Genomic DNA, 14,471 nt, shown 5'->3' with positions numbered 1-14,471 from the left:
TTCAAACTATGTATTAAACGTTAGAAGAATAAATACAATGAAATACTTTTGATTATAGGGTTTCTTCAATGATGTAGAATTTATTATAGTGACTGAATATAGTTTACTTTTTTGTTAAAAAAAGTACTAGATGGCTGGACGTCCAAAGAAAGTAAATTATTATTATTCTTAGGTTATTCAATATGAAAGTTAAAATTAAGTCAGCATACGATTTGACATATATATGTATTAGTATAGATCGTTACTTATGTGTACATTATTTGTTCCATAGGGAAATTTGTCTATAGGTTGAATTAGAGAAGAAAAATACTAACTCACATCCACCATTCATTGACATCTAACAATATGACTACCTACCTATCTACTAATCGACCGCAATATATATATATATATATATATATATATATATATCATACTAAGAGTTTAGACACGCGAACACATTAGTTTCCTATTTATTATTTATTTATTTATTCTTCAAGCATATACTTAAGAATAAATAGAAAAATATGTTGTGTTTTATTTGTTCGCTTTTATAGTTTCTCCCTATTTCTATAAGGAAAAATTCTATCTAACCAGTAGATTCCTTCTACCTTATTTCATTATTTGTTTATTTTGTGAATGTTGATTGGTTAGAAATATTTGGGAACTAATACATACACACTTGGATACAAATATTATCTTAGTGATTATTAAAATCAAAATAAAACAAATAATAATAATAATACAGTTTATTGTGATGAAAATTTCAACCAATAGGATTATTGTAAAAAATCATCAAATAAGAACCAATCAGATTTTAGTAGTTTGTCGATCGAATATTTTGGACATTCAATACTCCTCTTTCAAATAATCAGTAATTTATTATTATTATTATTATTATCAATTGCTTTATTCATTATTATATTTTTGGTACAATATAGAATTCTCACTTCAACAAGATTCTTTTTCTTATTATTTTTGATCAATCCTGATGATAAATATTGAGTAGTTACCAGTTAAATGTTAGCAGTTCAGGAATCGACATCTGAATAATGTGAATTCGTTTCGGTACATATTACCAACAACCACGATGTCTTTAATCAGGCTGCTTTGTAACTCGTACAGCGAATGTCATAAAGTTTTTACAAACGCACCTGAATAGGTTATGGGACTAATAGGCATAATGATGTGTTAAAATAAACAAGAAAACAGATAACATGTTGAAATTTTCAGATGGAAGGAACAGGCAGCCCAGATATTCAAATAGGCCGCCATACAGTGTTAAAAAGAAAGATTGAGTTTATGAAGAACAAAATTGATTGTTGATCCCGATTGTATGGTCCTTTATATTAACCGAGTTCTATTCATTGAATAACTGCTTGTCCAATAGTCACAATTATCCGATATGAATTTATACTTTATTGTCACGTTAAATGATTAAAACTAATCAGCGAAAATTTCCGACATTATACTTTGTTCCAAACTGTAATTGTAAATAAAGCATATCTGTTATCTTGAATGAACTAGTATCCTCTTATATTCATGAAATTTCAAATACTAACACCTATTGTAGTGGTTTGCACTTAACATGGTTGATATTTGATACTATATTTGATTAGTCCGTGTTACCATTTATGGGTCCTATGTGATATAGCCTTTAGTCATACCTTTTAAAATAAGTTTTATCATCAACGGGAAATGACAAATCTTTAGAAATACATTCATTCTCGCGACATAGGTTAGTGGCTATCTGAACTCAGTATTCTGTAAAATAAAGCATCAGATTTGAGGTTCAGTGTTAGCTTTATGCTAAGATCAAGGTATATTCACACGACGAGTTGGAAATTAGACTAAATTTATATTTTAGAGTCATCTATTATTTACAGAGCAAAATATGGCATCATATGTTTTTTTCTGTGGTGAATATTAGTTTCTTCACGATTTGAAGATATTATTTAATGAAACGTGTTAAAATATCATGCAATCAAAGTTTTCAGTTTTCTTGTTGACCCCTCCTAGGAATAGCTCAGTGAAGATGAATAATTAATTGATAATTAGATAAAATCAATGCCAGATTATTAACACAGATAATTGAAAGCTATGGATGTTGTTCATGGTTAATTTCGTTAAGATTTCTTTTGGTTATTGCACAGTATTGTCATATTGCGCCATGAAGTAATTGAAGTTAAAATGTTTTCTTAGGTTTGAATTATATGCAACACAAGTGAGTGAGAATTTTTTTTATTTCAAACTCTTGAGAGCAAATCATAATATTATAAACTTTGAAGTAGCCAACTATAGGCTTAAGTTAATTAATTCAATAGCATTGTATTGGTCTTCGTGTCAAAAAGATTGTTGAAATCACATAGTGAAGTCAGGTAAGGAAGTATATGAAGGTCAGTGAGCATTTTTCAGCTATACCATTACACTGTGATCATTCTGGTTCCAGTTAAATCGTATGATTGATTGTTATTGAAATATACATGTCGTTTATCCTCGTATATAATCATCGACTTAAATTACGTTAGTCAATAACGGAATTAAATAAGTCAAATACGAGAAACGAGTTCGAATGAGTATATACTGTACAATGATTGATTCAGACAGACGATCAAAGGAACGAAGCGAAACGAGACGGTGCGCACTGGAGAAGGCATGTGAGGCAATTCAATTTAATCATGTGTAAGTCAATATTTATAGTCACACAAAAATAAGCTACAAACATGTGGTGAGTAGGATAAGACTCACACACACATACGCTCATATAAAGCAGTCAGGGTTCATAAATGAATAATTAACAAAGTCAAAACGTGACTCAAGAAGAATGGATAAATTGGCCTGTCCAGAAGTTAGAATAAGTTATAAAGACTTAACACGGTAACCGACACTACAGGTGAAAACCCACAAGATTCACTTGTGCCGTGACTAGTGGAGTTTAATTCGTGTATGGTGTGGGAAAGATATCAATCGTAGGCAGTAGTCGAGGGTTGTGCAATGTGGCGACATTAACATTACCGGATGCCGGGTCAGTGGTCTGGAGATTGAGCATTCGTGTGGGTTACTGGAGGACGTAGATTCCCTTCTTGAATGAGGAGTCATGGATACGCATTGTTAAGGAGCCCCATAGAATGACGAAACAGCCGTCCAATGACTCCAGGTTTTCAATAGTGATCCAATTAAGATCAGATCGTAATTTTAACTGTGAAGAATATACGATCTTCAACTATCCCCTACATCATTTTATATTTGTTCAAATTAATTATTTGTATCTATCGACTGCATGTATTTACAGGCTTTCTTAGGGTGTTAACGATTTATCTCGAATCTATACACTGAAGAATTCAAGAAGTACCAGTACATTGGTTAGTAATTTCTTCTTCCTCGTCTATTCTTTGGAGAAATTAGTGATGATTAATCTATGAACGATGAAAACATATGTTATGGATGTAAGACTGATTGTAAGTATTTACGAACGATTATAAATGACAGTTAATCACTGTTAATACAACTTTTCGAAATATTCAGAAGTTAAATACTTAGAAAAGAGAGATTTTGCTGTAATATTCGATAATTTTGTTGATTTAAACTTCTTGCTGTAATCAAACGTATGATATTAAATAAAGGGAGGATTGTTATTGTTATCATTGAGGGTAAGCAACTAGTGACAATCAAATGGAACTAGACAACTATCGTATTTCGTCTTATGACTTATCGTCAGTGTATCTTCACGATACAGACAGAGATCGAACCAAGAATATTCACATTTTGTATTATTATTATTATCATTAAGATACTCTGTTAAAGAGGATTCAGTGGTTAATATATCGAAGCTCAAAAAATTTATAATATAAATCGATTAATCCTTATTGTCATCAACGACACGTCTTCACACGAACATATTCGGACAGTTTCGTTGAACAAGAGTCCATCAACGTGCTTAATTTATATACTTAAAACAATTCAATAAACCAGATAATATCTGAATCCGTCTCAATGTGTTTTCCCGTTTCTAATCATTTATTCCGTTTGTTCATAGGACAATTCACATATTTTCTATTACAATTTTCGGATATTTATTTCATTAGTCTGACAAGCGCAATATGTTAGTTGATATCTATTTTGAAAGTCTATTGTGTTCTGGGGAACGAGTGTCCACAACAACATGTATAAAGAAATCTGTAATAGAGAGGGAATAAAAGAAAGTTTGAATCACCAACTCAGTAATTACATAAGATCATACATTTATAATCATAGCATGAACTTGTAAGATTAAGACGACATGACAATCAGAAACCAACTTTGTAAGAAGATAGTTTTGCATTGATTTTCAAAATAGCTAGATAAAATCAAAATTTGTTGACCCAGCACAAATCATTCCTGCGGCACAATCACATATGTATCAAGAATATTGATGGACGAAATATATTTATTCTTCTCTATTCATCTTTTCAGACAATATCTGAATCATAACTACTGAAATCTAGAAGTCAGTAGAATAAGATTTCAAATCTGTTAAAATCAGGGGATTTCTCAAAAAATAAAAAAAGAACAAAGACGATTTTCTAACTCGAACTGTTGATAAGACCCATTAAAACAAACAGATGAAGAAACAATAAGAGAACGGTTAAGAAAGAGAAATTTATTCTCATATTTCAGTCGGTTTGTCTTGCCCTACTACTAACAATAATTTATCAATCATAACTTTTACCCATTCTTATTACTACCATGGCTATTATTGTTATTATTATTATTACTATCACTATTGCTACTAAGGTTATTAAAAGTTATAATAAGTTTAGTTACAGAAAGATAATACCAGAAATCACATCCCACAGTCACTGTACCCATCACTTCTCACTGACATATATATATATATATATTCTTTACAACACATGAACACACACAATCAAAGACTGGCTATAAAGTGGCTTTTCTTCTACAAGGATAAGAAGTTCATATATATACTCATTCACCTACATTTCTTTGAAGTGTTATGAACTTCTTATCCTTGAAGAAGAAAAGCCACTTTATAACCAGTCTTTGATTGTGTGTGTTCATGTGCTGTAAGGAATATTTATTCACCAGTTTATGCATAACTGTTAATTAAATCTCTTATTCATACCAAATTCAGTTATCGTATGACAACAGGTCATGGTTTAGTCAACTGTTCTTCTGTGACTACTACTACTGCTTCATCTTCTATTTTCCTTCCTAGTATTACAAGTAGTATATTACTTGTATATTCTTGAACACTAATAATAATAATAATAATAATAATAACCCTAGTTACTAAGACATTCAACTCACCTATAAAATTATAAATAACCAACGGGCAAATTTTAAGATTACTAGACTTTCTTTCATTTTATCGTTTTGATGTCAACACGGTTACTGTGAAAATAAATTTGGCTAAAATGTCGGTCTATATGTAACGTGTTGAATATGTATATGTGTGTAGGCATGACAACAAAATTCTTACGTAATCTATTTTTGTAAGAAACTGAAAAAAGAAATCTTAAAAATCAAAATAATAATTTTTATCATCATTATTTTTAGGAATTTCTATTAGCCCACTTGCTGATATTTTGTAGTATATATGATCAGTGTCTCAGTTAGTGAATACTTCGACATCACCTACATTCACAAATGATACATGTTTTTCAATGGTAGTTAAAGAAAGAAATCAGAATGGGCGTTTCATGTCATTTCAGAGTTGGCAGTTGAGCGTTTATTTGATCTTACAGATTAATACCAACGGCAAAACTTGAATTCAGTACACAATGCTAACCAATATCAGTCTTTTTCGGTGTATAATAACTTTATGCGTGTGTTTATAAAGCCTTTATCTTAGAAAAATTGCTCGGAGTTCATTCCTGAATGTTAACAACGAGTTAGTACGAGGGACAACAGGTTAATATCGTACAGTTTAAATAAATTAATAGGTATATTTGGACTCAACACTTTAGTGGATAACGGGTTGACTTCTGAAGAAATAGGTGTTGAACTCAAATTCCAATTTAAATATCAACATTAGAAACCAGGTACATCCAAGTAATGAGCCTTTATTTGGAAAGAAGTGACCTTTACAAATTTCACTGTTGGCTATAGTTCAAATTAATTTACAAAAGAACAATTTTCACTTATTATCAAATGAGTCTATCTGATCTAATTGATTATAACTATGTGCTTATTATAACAGTACTATTTATAACTTCCAAGTTGATCATTTATTTCATTTATTGATCGTCGTTATCATAAATCATTTAAATGTCAATCTGTTTGAACAATTTTCATTCATCCAGTCGTTAGTTTTATGTTACATAATGACTGTTGTCAGACAACCACTGAAAACCAAGGACACCGGATGACTCCTCTGTTCACATACTGAAGCCCTCATGAGTGCGTATCCACAAACTAATCAAGAGTCCAACCCAGAACCTTTAAGTCATTAGGTGAGCTATAAACCTTTAAGATTGTGATAAAGTTTTGTAGTTCAGAAAGATAAATATGATGAAATCGTATTGTACGGCAAGTTAATAAAAGTTTAATCTTTAAACGATTTAGGTCTCATTATAAAGCTTCACCATAGCTAATGACTTCACTGTTATGCTTTCGTTTGACTACTCTTAGCTTTTTTGCAACCTACTCCTATACAACCCATTAAATGGTGTATTAATAAAATTCTCATCAGTAACTTACTTAAAAATTAATATTATGAAGACCCAGTAAGAAAAAATTACTGATTTAGTCCATGAAGCTCTAGATAAGAAACCATTTCCAGTTAAGCTCGATAAAGCCAGACGTGAGACCAGTACCATTAATAATTATAAATGATTAGTACTCAGATTTGTGAATTAACTGAAATTAGAAATCTTAAACAGTCAGGAACAACTCAAATGTCTAAAGTTTAAACACTTGTCACAAGACTTGAACTCAGTCTTCAGTGTAGTCACGGATATGAATCATTAATAAGTTCTGCGATCAAGTGAAACAACTGTCCAGTTCCTTATGTCAGTTATCAGATTTAACGACCTCCTTCAAATCCTTACAACAATCCTTAATGCTAACTCGATTCTCTTAAACAAAGTTGCACTGTATAACCATGAAATTGAGTAACTCAAACATATGATACACTATGTGGAATGAACGAGTGCTAGGTGGAAACAGACAAGAAACTCTGAAAACAAAGTTTATATATGTTAACATTTATCCATAAGATTTATTCGTAACTTTCGGTGGGATGATTTTTTACGGTAAAAATTCTAACATGTCACTCATTTATGTAGACAGTGTTATTCTATTTAACTTATTTAGGATAAAGACAAAACAAAATGTTTTACTGCTTAGACCTTCTAACTCCCAGGTCAGAGTTTAAGTGGTTTGGATTGATTTCCTCTGGTTAGCGGTTTTTAGCCAGTTAGTTTTCTGCGGGATGGGGTCACCAACCCTATGCCCAACCCTCCTCCTCCTTTATCTGGGCTTGGGACCGGCAGTAGCTCTAGAGGGGCTCCAGGCGGAGTTAAATGTTTTAATCGTTCGAAAATATTGTATAAAACTCACTACATTGCTGGACATTATACTGTACTTTAAGACCTATTCTGTATTTAACCTTTTATTTTAGATAAATTTCCGTGAAATACTTCCATTAACTGTGTTTAGATAATATTGATTTTATTTTTTTGAACTGGTGTTTCATATTTATTAAAATCATGAAATACATCATGTAAGTGACTGGCAAAAGTGAGAACGATTACTGGTTGGTTCTTCGTGACCTTCAATTGTTGGTAACTGACATATGACGTTCATATTGTTTCAGTATACAATTAGTGTTTATATTAACAAAAGCTTTAATGAACTAATGCATCTATTTGATAAAGAGTTAGTCGGCTAAAAATCCTGAAATACTTTCAGTTGAAAGTTGGTTGTTGTTTCACTGAATATAATCACTTGTTCATATATTGCAGTTTTCTTAATATTTTCATCAATACTACACATGAGAACAACCAGTAACTTCAATGAGTCTTACTTCTAAACAATTCTGCAACTGACAATATTATTACATTATGAAGAAAAGACCTACCCAAATGTAGTTAATATGCATGAAAAAATATAGTTTTCATTTCATAAATTAATTTTTGATATCATGAATCGACCTAAATAAGTTATCCACTGTAAACCGCTTTCGTAGTATCAATAATATTTTCACAAACCTCCGTACAGATAACTATCTTATGTCCATTACTGAATAATTTAAACAGGTTCTTCTGGGATTCTTGTAAACAGTCCTAACTAATGGAGTTCAACAATGTCAGGCATCAGTTAATTACTCACTGAAGACCATAGAAGATATTCACGTAATATCGTGAGTCGATTGAAACTAAACATATACGTCATTGAATCCTGGTCAAGAGAATGAGTATGTATGTGCGACTGAAAGTTCTAAGTACAATCTCTATTAGTAAGGTCGTGGATGTACACAGCTGAAGTGTCCCATACTAAGATGAAACAGTTGCCCAGTTGTCTCAGATTTTCTAACTTCCGTCAATTAATAATTCTAATAACATTTAATAATCTTCAGAAGTCTTTACATTAAAAATTACTTACTATCATTAATTATACCATAACAGATGTTTCATATAATATACATAAGAATAAATGTAACTTGCTACTATACATTAAGTTTGAATATACTTAACAAGTTTTTCCCATAACATTTAAGTCTTCTATATTCAGTCTACATTTTACATTCACTATAATGAAATACAAACAAATTAATGACAATGATAATTTTAATTAGAAAAAAAGTGGACAATTAAAATTTTCTACTTCCGGTTCATATTTTGTTTAGGTACTAAATTCATCTGTAAATTTTGCCCCTATTCTATGTACAATATATATGGATATGTGTAAGTATGTATAGTTGTGCATATTCTCTTACTCGTATAGTTTCTCCCTTCAGTGTATTAATTACAATCAGATTTCTGTAAAAGTCTATATTATACATGCTACTAATTCCCTTATAAATTCATTAGTAGTATGATAATTTTTGAAATAAAATTATCTGATAAAACATTGAATGATAATGTATAATGCCCGTGAAGTATTACAGTTTTCTTCTTGATCCTTGGTAGGGTCATGATTAGACACTAGGGAAATATAAATAAAGCGGAAAATAACAAGATTTGGTGAATAACATGAATTCATTTCATATTTTAAAGCTTCACTTAAGCTGTAAATAGCTTCAATGTACATGAGAAATATTATTATGGAAATTATCTTTTAAATAGCTGACATAAAGCGGATATTACAAAAGAGCTTAAAATGATTAGTAAGCAGTAAACATCACTTTTACTATACTTTACAAAGTCAACCGACATCAAATTGTTTTAAACCTGAACTTTGTATACAGAAAGAAGGTTTGGTGAGCCTCTCATTGTCATGGTGAGATAGTTATATGATATGACGGGAAGAAAAGTCAAAATTCGATTGATTTGCACATTGTAAGTATTGTTCAACATTAATTCCGTTTTAATTCAATGTGATCATTAGTTAGTATATTATTTGTTTCTGTTATCCTGTATGACATCCTATTCTGTGTAACATACGACATCCTTGTATGAATGAGCATGTAACTCGTTATAACCCTAAGTATTTTTCATAAATGTGATTTCATCCTAATTATTAATCAAAAAATGGGTGTATGAATCAATATATAAATGAGTGTGTTTTTCGACTAGGGTCGTGTCGTCGTGTTTTTGGGGTCAATAAATCTTCACTTATACCATTGTTTGTGTTTTTAGCTTAGCGTTGTGGGGACTGCAGAGGTCGCTCATTTCTAGTATAAGTGATAAACGTTTGCGACATAAAAATCAGTTACGATCAGATATACAAGTAGCATTCAATTGACAAGTTATAACATTATATCATTATTTTAACATTTGTCAATCAATTGATCTCTTTATTGTAGTTTATAACTCAAAGTATAAAAACCCCACTGATGTTTACTCAAAGTTAACTTGAATTTTATGCCACCTACATCCCTTGGTTATCACCATCTGAATTATGATTAGCAGTGAAATGTAAAATTCTGATTTCGTCCAATTGGATGATCATCAGCTAGGTTTACTTGCATCTGACTGTCTTGGTGTTTGCACTGAGATATCATGATTAATTATATTAACAAATAATATCATTCTTGAAAAATCATTATTGTCATATACTATGAATCATGGGTGAGATTATCTTCACCTTCTTCAAATTCATGAAGTGCAATGTGACTAGAAGTTTCGGACACTTGTGTTCATTCAGTGAGTGAGTAGTGGACATAAGAGTATGATCTTTATTAAAGCATCGAATTTTACCACATTCATGTCAGGATTTACGGTGAGACTATAATTTATGGACGAACTTTGAGCTATGCTAGACTGACCTTGAGAGTGTTCACCTAATAACCAGGACCAAATGAGGGTTATAAACCTGTGTGAGGAATTAAGATTATGATTAACAGTCGATGACTAAGAGTAGGAATTAGATTTCGGGTTTTCATCACGAAATGACATCAGCTATGATTTTAAAACTCTATTTATCCAAATGGATGAGTGGATTTCGCTTCAACTCCGAGACCTGTTATCTTATACGTGATTGATTCGTCCATAAATTATAGTCTCGTCGGATTTACTCCATTAGATAGATACATAACAGGCGGTTGCTGTGTGACTGCATCTTACATTTCTATAGTAACACAATATTAATTTTTAAAGAAACTCAAATCTCCTTTATTGAAAATGATCTTCTAATAACTAGTTCACCATAATAATAGACTATCTTCCATTACCTGAAGTGAATGATTGTCTTGCACCCGACGTGGTTGAACTCCGGTGGTCACAACTTCTCACAAGAACTCCAGGAATTGCTTCTTAAAGCTAGTCATTGATGAGTACACAATTACAATTAGTGTAGGGGGATTTCAAAAGTCCAGTGCATATTCAGCTCAATCAATAATTGATAAGCATATAAATATTGATCCGATTTAATAATCCATACACTAAAGGCTACTCAATTAAAAACGTCGGTTTACATTAGAAAAAAGCGTACGAAGACAATCAACCATAAATAAAGTTGTTCTAATGATTTAATTATATTCAAAGTAAACAGTGATTTCATTATTGCGGAAAAGAATATAATAAACAATATACAATTAAATGAACCACTTAAAAGAACCATGTACCACCTGACGTACAGATCTCTATCATTAGTAGTGACAATATACTTAAATCTTTATCCTAATAATAGTAAGACAAGTAAAAACATTTAGTAAGGAAGAAAATTGAGTAATAACAAAGATAACTTTACAAAGTTTCAAGACACTTAATTAACTCACAGGAATGATAATTAAAAAACAAAACTCCATTTTCTTTATTTTCTTCACTGAAGTCTCAAATATGTCATGATTTCTCACATTATAAGATAAAATTTGTATGGATGGATGGATGGATGGATGGATGTATAGTTGTGTTTGTTTTTAAGATTTTACGAGTGGATTGTTTTATTCATTCAAGGTCAATACTCCTCAAAAAATACATCTAACTCCCAACACCTCATCATCACAAATTTCATTATATGAGTATGATTAGTACTACTTATTACCAGTAGTATTGTTTACCTTATTCTCAGATGAATAAAGAACTACACACAACAAACAGATATACACATGAATGAATCTCGAATTTTTTGTTTTCAAAAGTTTTATTAAAACAAATGTAAATAGCTCAATTAATATTAGTGTAAAAACAAAAAAATTGTTATTCGTACTACCAAGTTTAGCGTTAATATCAGTAGTATTAGTAGTAATATGTGATTCCCAACACTTATTTCCAGTGTTCATATGTGCGTGTGCGTACGTCTACTTGTATTAGAGTGAGCATATATGACAGAGAGGGGGAGAAGGGGATAAAACAGAATGGTAGTCTTACATATTATTACTTATTATTATTATTGTCATTGCATTGTAATAATGCTTCACTGCTCATAAGAGGTAATAAATCCAAGAAGAAAATCTGGTTTCAATTTTCATCACTCGTGATTTTTTATGTTGATTTCAATAAAATTTCATTGTCTAAAGTCTGTCTACTTATCTATCTATCCATCTAATTAAATGTGTGCGTGTGTGTGTGTGTGTGTATCCCCATTTATTAACACCTAAGTGGATTGATCAAAGTAAATTACTATTAAATGGCGGTTTTTAAAAATTTTATGAACTTACAAATTTTCTTTAGAAAAAAGGCAATTTTTCCATCTTTTAACTAAGAAAATTGTTGATCTTAAATTATGACTTACTTACGCCTGTTACTCTTCATGAACCAGTATAGGCCACTCACCAGCATTCTCCATCCAACCCTGTTCTAGGCAATCCTTTCCAGCTCTTTCCAGTTGTTATTCATCCTTTTCATATCTGATTCTATTTCCCGACGTAATATGTTCTTTGGCCTTTTGCTTTTCTGCTTCCCTTCACAATCCCAAGTTGTCTCGTGATGCAGTTTGATGATTTGCGTAATGTATGTCCTATCTATTTCCATTGTCTTTTCCTAATTTCCTCTTCAGTTGGAAGCTGGTTTGTTCTTTCCCATAGTAGGCTGTTGCTGATGGTATCCGGCCAATGGATGTTGAGTATCTTGCGTAGACAACTATTTATAAATACTTGTACCTTCTTGATGATGGATGTAGTAGTTCTCCAAGTTTCAGCTCCATACAGTAGAACTGCCTCGACGTTCATATTGAAGGTTCTGACTTTGATATTGGTTGAAAGTTGTTTTGATTTCCATATGTTCTTCAATTGTAGGAATGCGACCCTTGCTTTTCCGAACCTCGCCTTTACGTCTGCATCTGAACCTTCTTGTCCATCGACGATGCTTTCCAGGTAAGTGAAGGATTCGACATCTTCAAGAGTTTCGCCATTAAGTGTGATCGTATTGGTGTTCTCCGTGTTGAATTTGAGGACCTTGGTTTTCCCCTTGTGTATGTTGAGGCCTACTGATGCAGAGACTGCTGCTACATTGGCTGTCTTTATCTGTATTTTTTCATGTGTATTGCATAGGAGGGATAGGTCATCTGTGAAATCCAAATAATCTAATTGGTTTAAATTATGACAGTTTAATTTTGTTTAAAAAAATTCAAAACAAAAAACTGTACTGTTTAAAGTTTGTTAATCGTTTCTATTTTAGACTGACATACTGTTGAGATGGCTTCCGACAACGGAGCCTCCAGAGGCCCTAGAGGAGCCGAAAAGTTTTATTGCACAGACAGGTGGCTACGATGACTCAGTAGTTAAGTGGATAAGGCGATGTCATTTGAGGAGAACAGTACTGGGTTCAAGTCCCAGAGTGAACATCAACTCTGAGATACACGTACGTTCAGTTGACGAGTCCCAATTAGGACGAAACGCGCATCTTGGTTTCCACTGTTTGCCACTATCCATCTTTGCTTTTAAATTATGACAGTTTAGTTTCATTTTGTTTACAAATTTCATTAATCGTTTCTATTCCAAACTGAGATACATGTAGTGATTTAAATGCGTTAACTATTGAAAGCCAAGAAGTGAGTATTACATAACTTTTTCATCTTATAATACAAAAAGAAAACATTCATCGGTATCAATATGCACTTATGGCATAGATTTCTTGGTAAGCGTGTGATCGCTTAGACATCTGATTCGAAATCATGTGAGCAATCGATCTAGAACTTTGTATAGGTAACTACTTACAATCTTATCTATTAAAATGATTATAATTAAGGTGTTACTTAACGTCGTGAGTATCATGTTGAGATTTCATTTGTGTTAAGGTAGTCAACAGTTAGTGAGTTAACACTCATCAGCAGCGAATACTAGCAAGTCCTACTCACTGCCTTATCGTGGCGGGGGAGTTGTTTACGAAAATGAGAGGACGAAAAGCGAATGTCCGGCGCTTTAACCGGATTCAAAACCAATGGTGCACATGGGCTCCAGGATCCTGCGGGAACAAATGGCGTATGAACCAATTGTTGGTCACCGACTTCCATGGGACTGCATCTCCTTACGATGCTCCACTGCCTTGTGGATCAGACCTTCAGGTCGAAGGCTCGGGGTGTGGTCCCCTAAGAAAACCACCTGCTTCGGTTTGGGCACCCGTGCAGTATCACAGCCCTCACACATATCGAATGAGATTTGTGTGGCGCATATGTATTTGGTGCCTCTTTGTACCATTATCTATGTGTTGAAATAAAAAAAAAATTAAAGGAGTCAATGATCGCTGGTGGATTCAAACTTATGTCATGTAGTTTACCAAACCAAGATGTTAAGTTTGAACTACTTTGATTATCGTTGTTGACAAAATATGTCAATATAAATAAATAAGTCAAATATTGTCAAACTAAACAATCTCCCCAAACATCGTCTGAGACAAATGATTAGTCATTAGTAAGGAAATAGCTAATTTTGGGATGAATTCCTAAACTTT

This window comes from Schistosoma haematobium, chromosome 3, assembly GCF_000699445.3.
Source record: "Schistosoma haematobium chromosome 3, whole genome shotgun sequence".
Taxonomy (NCBI): domain Eukaryota; kingdom Metazoa; phylum Platyhelminthes; class Trematoda; order Strigeidida; family Schistosomatidae; genus Schistosoma; species Schistosoma haematobium.
This window is presented reverse-complemented; position numbering follows the sequence as displayed.